Source organism: Cherax quadricarinatus, chromosome 53, assembly GCF_038502225.1.
Source record: "Cherax quadricarinatus isolate ZL_2023a chromosome 53, ASM3850222v1, whole genome shotgun sequence".
Lineage (NCBI taxonomy): Eukaryota > Metazoa > Arthropoda > Malacostraca > Decapoda > Parastacidae > Cherax > Cherax quadricarinatus.
This window is the reverse complement of record NC_091344.1, coordinates 22343505-22353504: the sequence shown is the minus strand read 5'-3', so window position 1 is coordinate 22353504 and position 10000 is coordinate 22343505.

The following is a 10000-nucleotide window of genomic DNA, read 5'->3' as shown; positions in this document are numbered from 1 at the left end:
CATCACCGAGGAAGGCTGACCCCTCAAATCGAAATACCTTTAGCATGGTGTGGAGATCAGGTCTCGTGATACTGACATGTGGAGAAGGTCTCTTAATCACAATTCAAGACATTTATTGAGGACGCGTATTGCCACGAGCGGTTTCTCTAGTCTTAATGCAGAGGCAACTAAAACAAGCAATACCTATAGTAAAGAGAGTAAGGTGAAAAGAAGCAGGCATAAAAAAATGGTCGTAATTAAATATGCATGAATGTAAGAAGACAAAAACAGAGGAGCACTGCAGAAGAGCTACTGACTCTCTCCAGGTAAACTCCAGGTAAACCCATGCTAACGTACCCGGCAGATCCACTAACAAAAGCAATGATTTGCTGTGTTGCCTGTCTCCTCACGACAACAGAACAAAGCCTGGAACTATAATTGGTTTCTTCCTTAGGGCACACAAAACTTGTTCAACACCCACATTCCTACAAGAAGAATGCGGCTGTATTAATAAAAACCTTCCTTGATCTTTGCTATCTTCAACGCTTAATCACAGACTGGAAGAGAAGAGCAAGGATGACCAGGACCTGACAAATTCCAACCTCTGCAGATATTTGGTTCCAAATGTTAATAACACAAGCAATAGTCTCTCAAAATGCTTAACCAAAGTCAACATCAAGGTTGCCAGCACAGCCTTTAACACAATAAAGGGCTTAGTTAAAAAATAAGCAGTAGGTTAATGTAGGTTTGCCAGGACGGGTCCTGGCACAGGTCTTCTCCATGTAGTGACCCGGCAGCGGCTCCCGAAGAAGTGTCAGAGTTTGTACAAGTGAAGTACAGTTTCCAGCTCTGTGGCAGGGGCACGGTGTGTGAAAGCAGCAGTCAGAAACAACACTACCTGCATCTACTTGACTACCCTGTGGAGGCTTTAACATGGTTTTTCAATGGCGAAACTGCTATGGAGCTGAACACGAGGATCAGCGAATGTAAACACTTGCCAGAGAGATGACATGACAAACACCTGTACTACTCATCTCAACACAGAGAACTTTAGGAAAACTTTTCCAGTACCAAACTGGTTATCAAGGAAGCAGACAGACGGTGCCGGCTGTGCTTGGAGTCTGCTCTGCATGCCACGACGAACACCATTATACAATAAGATTCATTCCTCATTTCTGAAGCACTGGCTAAACTCATTCTCGCCAGCTATGATACTAATATTACATAAAATTATTGGAAAAGTACTGAAGTCGCCCTACTGACCCACCTAATTTTGCTTCAACTTCGACCCTCTTACACTTGCCTTAGTGGCGTTACTACAGGTGGTATCACCCGCCCATCTCTGTACCTCACCTCATGTCTCTCCACTATATCTATGATCTTCTTACCCATATGAGAATCGATAAAGTTCTTAACGAAAGGCCATAAACTGCACACTGTGCGCTATTAACACGCCCAACAGAGGCGGCAGGAGTGACCTTGTTGGCTAGTGTCATCTAACTGCAGTATCCAGGCTTGGTTTTCATCCGTTAGCCAAGACTTTGAAAATGGTTTGACAACCTGATTTTTTGTGGAATGGTACTGACGACTGCTATCATGGCAGCCTTGAAACACCTGTGACGAACACATCATTCATCGTAACTTTGATACGAAGCAGTCAAATGGAAATAGCTACAGGTTTTCCGGCCTATGTCAGTGATTTAGTAAAAAGCCAGTTTCTCGTATCATTATCTTGGCTTCTCTATACTTCATACAGCGGCTCTGTACGTCTCTGTTGTTGTGGTTGCCATGGTTTCGTTTTTATTTGCATTCTTCCTATCACATTCTTCCCTTTAAGGTGTGATATAAACTCCTACGCTGGCGACTGTGTCGTCAGTGTGTTTATCTCTTTTTAAATCACTAACAGAGACCGGAAAACCTGTAGCTGTTTCAATCTGACTGATTCTCTGTACCAAAGCCACAATGAATGATGTGTCTCTCTCAGGCAGAAGAATATACATGAATATACATGGATGGTGCTTCTACTGTTGAGTCGATGTTGTTCCTGGTGATCGTAAAGGTTGCACGTTTTCTGTAATCGACGATGAAGCGAAGAGAGAAGTGCAGAATTTAAAAGTCGTAGAACGTGAATACTTCATTGGTGTGTCGTGCTTGTGGGAATATTCTTGTGTGTGGGTCGTGCTCGAGGGAATATTTCTGTTTGTGGGTTATGTTTTAGGGAATATTCCCGTTTGTGGATCATGCTTGAGGGTATATTCCTGTTTGTGAGTCATGCTCGAGGGAATATTCCTGTTTGTGGGTCATGCTCGAGGGTATATTCCTGTTTGTGGGTCATGTTCGAGGGTATATTCCTGTTTGTGGGTCACGCTCGAGGGAATATTCCTGTTTGTGGGTCATGCTTGAGGAAATATTCCTGTTTGTGGGTCATGCTTGAGGAAATATTCCTGTTTGTGGGTCATGCTTGAGGGAATATTCCTGTTTGTGGGTCATGCTTGAGGGAATATTCCTGTTTGTGGGTCATGCTTGAGGGAATATTCCTGTTTGTGGGTCATGCTTGAGGGAATATTCCTGTTTGTGGGTCATGCTTGAGGGAATATTCCTGTTTGTGTGACTAAATTTACTAATATTCATTCCTGTGTACATAATTGCCTCCACGTGTACATAATTAACAATTTGTGTACATTTCCGGTGAGTCAGACTCAACACGCAACAAGAACACACACACAGGTTATGTTAGAAAGGGTGTTACAGCAGGTAGGTAAGTAGGAAAGAGAGAGAGAGAGAGAGAGAGAGAGAGAGAGAGAGAGAGAGAGCACAAATCACCCCTCTTTTTTAAACCCCTCTTCTCTCCCCCCCACACTCTCTCCCATGGCCCCCTCCCTCCCCCATAACCTACATCACTGTCTACACAGAAACAGGTCATTAGCAAGATACATCATTCCTGCTCAGGAGCTCAACCGGTTCGTATCTCAGGTGTGACAGACTTAATTATGCAGCTTCAGGCAGGTGAGACACGTTGCCCCACTATTTTTATTATAATTATTATTAATTATTATTATTATTTTTATTTTATTATAATTATACACATTGATAATAATACTACAAATAATAATATTATTATATATTATTATTTATTAATATTTTTTATTGTTATTATTTATTACTATTATTACTATTTTAATTTAATTATAATTATTATAATTATATTATTATTATTATTATAATAATATTATTTTTTTAAATTTTATTTAATTTTATTATGATTATTATCATTAATAATAATAATAATAATAATAATAATAATAATTTTGATTTTAATTATTCTCGGTGTTGGTTTTAATCTTCTGTCGTATGAAGCAACAAGAGAACTGGACGATTATTAACATTATCCCATTTCTGCTTTATGGAGCTTCAGTCAGGCTAAGTGACCGACGCCACCTGAATATTTCTCGCCGTAACATTTTCTCCTCGGCTCTGATGAATTATATTTTGATTTTTATCATGAAGAATTATTATAAGGAATTTGGTGCGTGAAAAACGATGTTTTTTTGTGGTGTTGATGTTGCCTTGATTTTCACAATTTTTATTTATTTATTTATTTATTTTTTTTTGCTTTTACTCGTTCTGTTTTTCATTGGAATAATTACTGGGAATAATAAATGTTTATCAGAGGAGGGAAGAATAACGTGGCTTGTGTAGTTAGAGAGAGAGAGAGAGAGAGAGAGAGAGAGAGAGAGAGAGAGAGAGAGAGAGAGAGAGAGAGAGAGAGAGAGAGAGAGAGAGAGAGAGACTGTCAAGTGATAACTCCCATGGTAATTTCAATATACATGCATGCATTACTATTCACAAAACCGCAGCTGCACTATAACACGCTCGTAGATGCTCACCTTTATCCTTAAAATTCCTTTAAATTACGCGCTTCGAGTGTTTTTCAGTAGACGCGAAGATAATGCTTAGGTTAGGTTAGGTTAGGTTAGGTTACGTTACGTTACGTTACGTTACGTTACGTTACGTTAAGTTACGTTACGTTACGTTACGTTAAGTTAGGTTAGGTTAGGTTAGGTTAGGTTAGGTTAGGTTAGGTTAGGTTAGGTTACGTTACGTTACGTTAAGTTACATTGCGTTAGATTTGGCTAGATTCGCATGGAAACAAGAGATATTTCTCCTGACGAGGGTCTTCGTCATATGAGCATCCACCAGTTTTCGGCCACATAACTGAAGCCTTCCACTGGCTTACCAATACTCTTTAAAAAATGTTGATAACATTTCGTGTTATTATATTAAGACAATGTTCTCTGGTTATCTCTGCTATCTAGAGGGGTTTCAGAGATAACTGATAACAGCGAGGTCTCACATAGCCTCGGTATGGACCATGGGGTGAACCGGTCTCTGCCCCTTCAAGATGAGACGCTATCATGCTGGTGAAGGGCTCCTCCAGGTATAAATTATAGCCATCTATCCCATTTCTTTGAGTCAGGAACGGATTCCCTCCCCTTCAGCAGGAGCTGCATGGTGGGTAAGACACATAGGCAACAGTTAGGCAACTTTATTCCGAAACGTTTCGCCTACACAGTAGACTTCTTCAGTCGAATACAGAAAGTAGGCAGGAACAGTAGAGATGTGAAGACGATGTAATCAGTCCATCACCCTTGAAGTCGTAGAATTTGAGGTTGTCAGTCCCTCGGCCTGGAGAAGTTCAGTTCCATAGTCAGGAACTACGACTTCAAGGGTGATGGACTGATTACATCGTCTTCACATCTCTACTGTTCCTGCCTACTTTCTGTATTCGACTGAAGAAGCCTACTGTGTAGGCGAAACGTTTCGGAATAAAGTTGCCTAACTGTTGCCTATGTGTCTTACCTACCAATCTGTCGGTATTGTATACCATTTTGATGTTCAGGAGCTGCATGACGCAACAAGGCTTAGAACGTCCCGTATGAATTTAACAATAACATGCGACATTCTACATTTCTCTTTTGGGATGATACAGGTGGTGATGCAGGTGGTAATACAGGTGGTGATGCAGGTGGTGATGCAGGTGGTGATGCTGGCGTTGCTGGTGGTTGTGGTTGCTACGCAAGACTCAGCCATCTGAGAGGTGAGGAACTTCGAAGTGCCTAGAATAGTATTTTCTTTTGATACAGTTCTGGCTAGTGATGTTTACCCTTGTCCAAACATTATTGAGTCTCGCTCCTTCACTATAATAATAATAATAATAATAATAATAATAATAATAATAATAATAATAATAATAATAATTAATAATTAATAATAATTAACAACAATAATAATAATAATAATAATAATAATAATAATAATAATAATAATAATAATAGTAATAATGTATGTACACGAGTGAAGGAGCCTCAGTGTGCCCTACCACAAAGATACTCACAATGGAGCAACCTTTGTTTTAGGAACAACGTTTCGCCCAGAGGTAAGCTTCTTCATGTCATAAAGAAGAAGAAAAGTGCTCACCAGCGAGAGAAACGTGTTGCCAAAACGTGTTGCCGTCTGTAACTGTAGCTTGACATGCTCTCAGAATGCTGTCTGAACAGATGTTTGGTGCAAGACAGGTGTGCAACCTGGATAACTATCTCTACAGTGGAGGGTATATAGCAGTGTCGCTCCACTAAGAGAACTGCTGTTGACTACCCTCCAGTGCAGCAAAACAGCTCTACCTATGGGTACAACTTGGGTCAACTGAGTATATATATATATATATATATATATATATATATATATATATATATATATATATATATATATATATATATATATATATATATATATATATATATGCAATAAGATCACAGTAAACAGGTGATTTCAGAATATGCAAAATAACCACTGTGAAAGAATAGAGAAATTCCAAGCGCATTCGTGACTACTCACATTATCAAGGATAATGTGAGTAGTCACGAAACCGCTTGGAATTTCTCTATTCTTTCACAGTGGTTGTTTTGGATATATATATATATATATATATATATATATATATATATATATATATATATATATATATATATATATATATATATATATATATATATATATATATATATATATATATATATATACCACTTCTAGAACTGTCGTGGGGACCCTCATCCTCAGAGAAAAGAATAAACTTGCTTCAGGGAAAACTCAAGGTTCTCCCTGAAGCTGTTTGAAAATTGTTTTCTCCTACCACCCTCTATATTTTATATTTACTTTATTTAAAGACAAAATACACTGACTAAACATTTACAAAAATACAATAGAAAGTAAAACAACATAGATAACTCAGAGCTACATTTCGAATATTTCTTCCAGCTCCCCGTCGGTGGGCCACGTGCCCAGAATGCTGCAGACATTTCCTCTCTGGATCGCAACACTGAGTCTCTGAAAGACGATGCTGGTCGCCCTGTGGTCCTTGGTTTCTATGATGAGCTTTTCACCCAGGTCTTTGAGGAACTTTTAAGCACACTTGCTCCATGCACCAAGGGTCTCCGACCCTATTGGGATGAATTTATATATATATATATATATATATATATATATATATATATATATATATATATATATATATGTGTGTGTGTGTGTGTGTGTGTGTGTGTGTGTGTGTGTGTGTGTGTGTGTGTGTGTGTGTGTGTGTGTGTGTGTGTGTTTGTGTGTGTGTGTGTGTGTGTGTGTGTGTGTGTGTGTGTGTGTGTGTGTGTGTGTGTGTGTGTGAGTGTGTGTGAGTGTGTGTGTGTGTGTGTGTGTGTGTGTGTGTGTGTGTGTGTGTGTGTGTGTGTGTGTGTGTGTGAGTGTGTGTGTGTGTGTGTGTGTGTGTGTGTGTGTGTGTGTGTGTGTGTGTGTGTGTGTGTGTGTGTGTGTGTGTGTGTGTGTGTGTGTGTGTGTGTGAGTGAGGGAGCCGCCTGAGCATCAATATAAAATAACAATTACATTAATTCACAAAGATTTGTTAATTAATGCTTGCAATATTAGTTGAAAGTCATTATCATAATCTGTTCCGTCCTTCAACATGATGAATGAATATTTTGGAAGGGTTGCCCCAGTTTCTTGGATCATTAGTTTTGAGACACCATCCTCTGAAGGGTGTCAAGTTTGTATAATATTTTAGCTTGTTATGTTCTTTATTTCTTCTAGGAGACGAGAAAGCTAAAGCTGTATTACCATATTTTCCGGCATATAAGACGCAGGACAAAAATATCGTAAGGATAAATTAGTAACTATATTTCAGGCTTAATTATCCCTTTACATTACGCTAAAGCATAACCCAAAACCTACCCTTGAGCATATAAGACGCAGGCTCATTTTCCAAGATTTTTTGTGAGGGAAAAAAGACGCGCCCTATATACCGGAAAATACAGTAAGTAATATTTACCTTTCGTCAGCTAAACTTTCAGAATTCATCCCAGTGGTTAAGAACGGGAGTCTCCACTACTTTGTTCCAGGGGTACGGAAGACGTCTGAAGACTCCAGGACTCTGTGCAAGAGTGTTCCAGGGGTTCCGCTGGGCCATCCTCAGAACTCGGTAACTTCAGTTTGTCCTAAATGTTGAAAGCACTTACTGAGGTGTTCTCTCTCTCTTTCTCTCTCTCTATATCTATCTATCTATCTATCTATCTCTCTATCTATCTATCTATCTATATCTATCTATATATATCTATATCTACCTATCTATCTATCTATCTATCTATCTATCTATCTATCTATCTATCTATATATATATATATATATATATATATATATATATATATATATATATATATATGTATATATATATATATATATATATATATATATATATATATATATATATATATATATATATATATTTAACAAGTCGGCCGTCTCCCACCGAGGCAGAGTGATATAATATATATATATATATATATATATATATATATATATATATATATATATATATATATATATATATACATATGTATATATATATATATATATATATATATATATATATATATATATATATATATATATATATATATATATATATATATATATATATATATATATATGTATATGTCGTGCCGAATAGGCAGAACTTGCGTTCTTGGCTTAAATAGCAACGTTCATCTTGCAATGTAGGACAAGTGAAAATTTATGTATGCAATAATTTCGTCAAAATCATTCTGAACCTAACGAAAAAAATATATTTCACTGTGTTTGTTTAGTATTAAATTATTGTAAACAAATTTAGAATATATTTAGTTGGGTTAGGCTAAAATAAATTGTTCTTGTTACAATAAGGTTAGGTAAGTTTTCTAAGATTCTTTTGGTGCAAAATTAAAATTTTTTACATTAACATTAATGAAAAAAATATATCTTTAAACATATAAAAGAAAATTTCAGAAAGGACTTAATTTTAAATGAGTTCTTGCTAATTGACCAGTTTTACATATTCGGCACGACATATATATATATAATATAATATATATATATATATATATATATATATATATATATATATATATATATATATATATATATATATATATATATATATATATATATGTATGTATGTATGTATTTTGGGCGCATTCACCAGCTCTGAGGAGCTGGATGAGATTTTCGCCTTATAATCGGTGATACACACGTAACAACATGTACTGTATATGCCACCTTTATATCAACAATGTATCTCTTAAATCTTCTGGGTCCAATGCCATCGATCTGATCTTAGAAAAAAAGTCTCAGATGGAAAGCAGGATGAAAGACATTGACACACACACGATGCCTTCTACCTACTCACCAGGTGCCTGTCAATCCCAAAACTTACCTACTTTCTGAGATGCTCCCCAGCCTTCAGCAGTCCAAAACTCAAGGAATATGACTCTCTCCTTAAGACCATGGTAGAGAGTGTATTGAATCTTTTCCTTGAAGATGGACAGTGGGTGCAAGCCTCACTTCCGGTCAGGCTTGGGGGCTAGGAGTAGGCAGATCCTCCCAGAGTGCTCTACCAGTTTTCCTATCCTCTTCCATAGCATCAAACGAGTTGATAAGACAAATTCTTCCTGATAACCTCAGTGACTCAGCAGGAATACAGGACCCTAGCTATGCCAGTGCCATCACTGAATGGGAGACTCTTGCTGCTCCAGCACCAAGCCCTAGTGCAGCACTGGCTCACAAACAGTCAAGCTGGGATGGCCCGATCGCTGAAAAGGTGCTTGCCAACATGCTCAGGGCTGTAACATCAGATAGGGAGACTGCCTGTCTCCAGGCTGTGAGCGCAACTCAATCCGGGGACTTCCTCCAAACAGTTCCCATATCGGCAATGGGAACGCGACTCGACCCTACGACCCTCCGTATTGCAGTGGCTTTGCGCCTTGCTGCCCCAATTCACACAGAATATACGTGTATTTACAGCGAAGCGCAAGCAGACCAATACGGTCTACATGGTCTTAACTGTTCCAAAACCAAGGGCTGGCATGCAAGACACAATGAGGTCAACGACATCATTAAGAGAACCCTTGCTACAGCTGGATGCCCAGCCGAGAGGGAGCCCCGATCACTAGCAGCCAACAATAACCACAACCCAGCAAACCGCTCCGACGGGATCACCATCTATCCTTGGAAGAATGGCAAGCTCTTAGCATGGGACTCTACCTGTGTGTCCACACTGGCTGACACCTATATCCATCACAGTGTGGGGCGACAGGGAGGAGCTGCTGACCACAGGGAGGAGTACAAGATCAGCAAGTACAGGGACATAAGCCAACAGTATCAATTTGTCCCAGTCGGATGAGAGACCTTGGGATCATGGGGAAAAATGCCACACGTTTCCTTAAAGAATTGGGCTCCAGACTCATCGACTCCAGCGCCTCAGCGTGGCCATCTAAACGGGAAATGCTTGCTGCATACTTGGCTCGCGTCCGGCCTCGGAGGAGCTGGAGGAAATTCATGATCTTTAATACATTGTATCATTGTATTCATGTTTGTGTTTTTCTGTAAATGTATTCTGTTTATTAATAAATGCTCACATAAAATATAAAATATAGGGGGTGGTAGG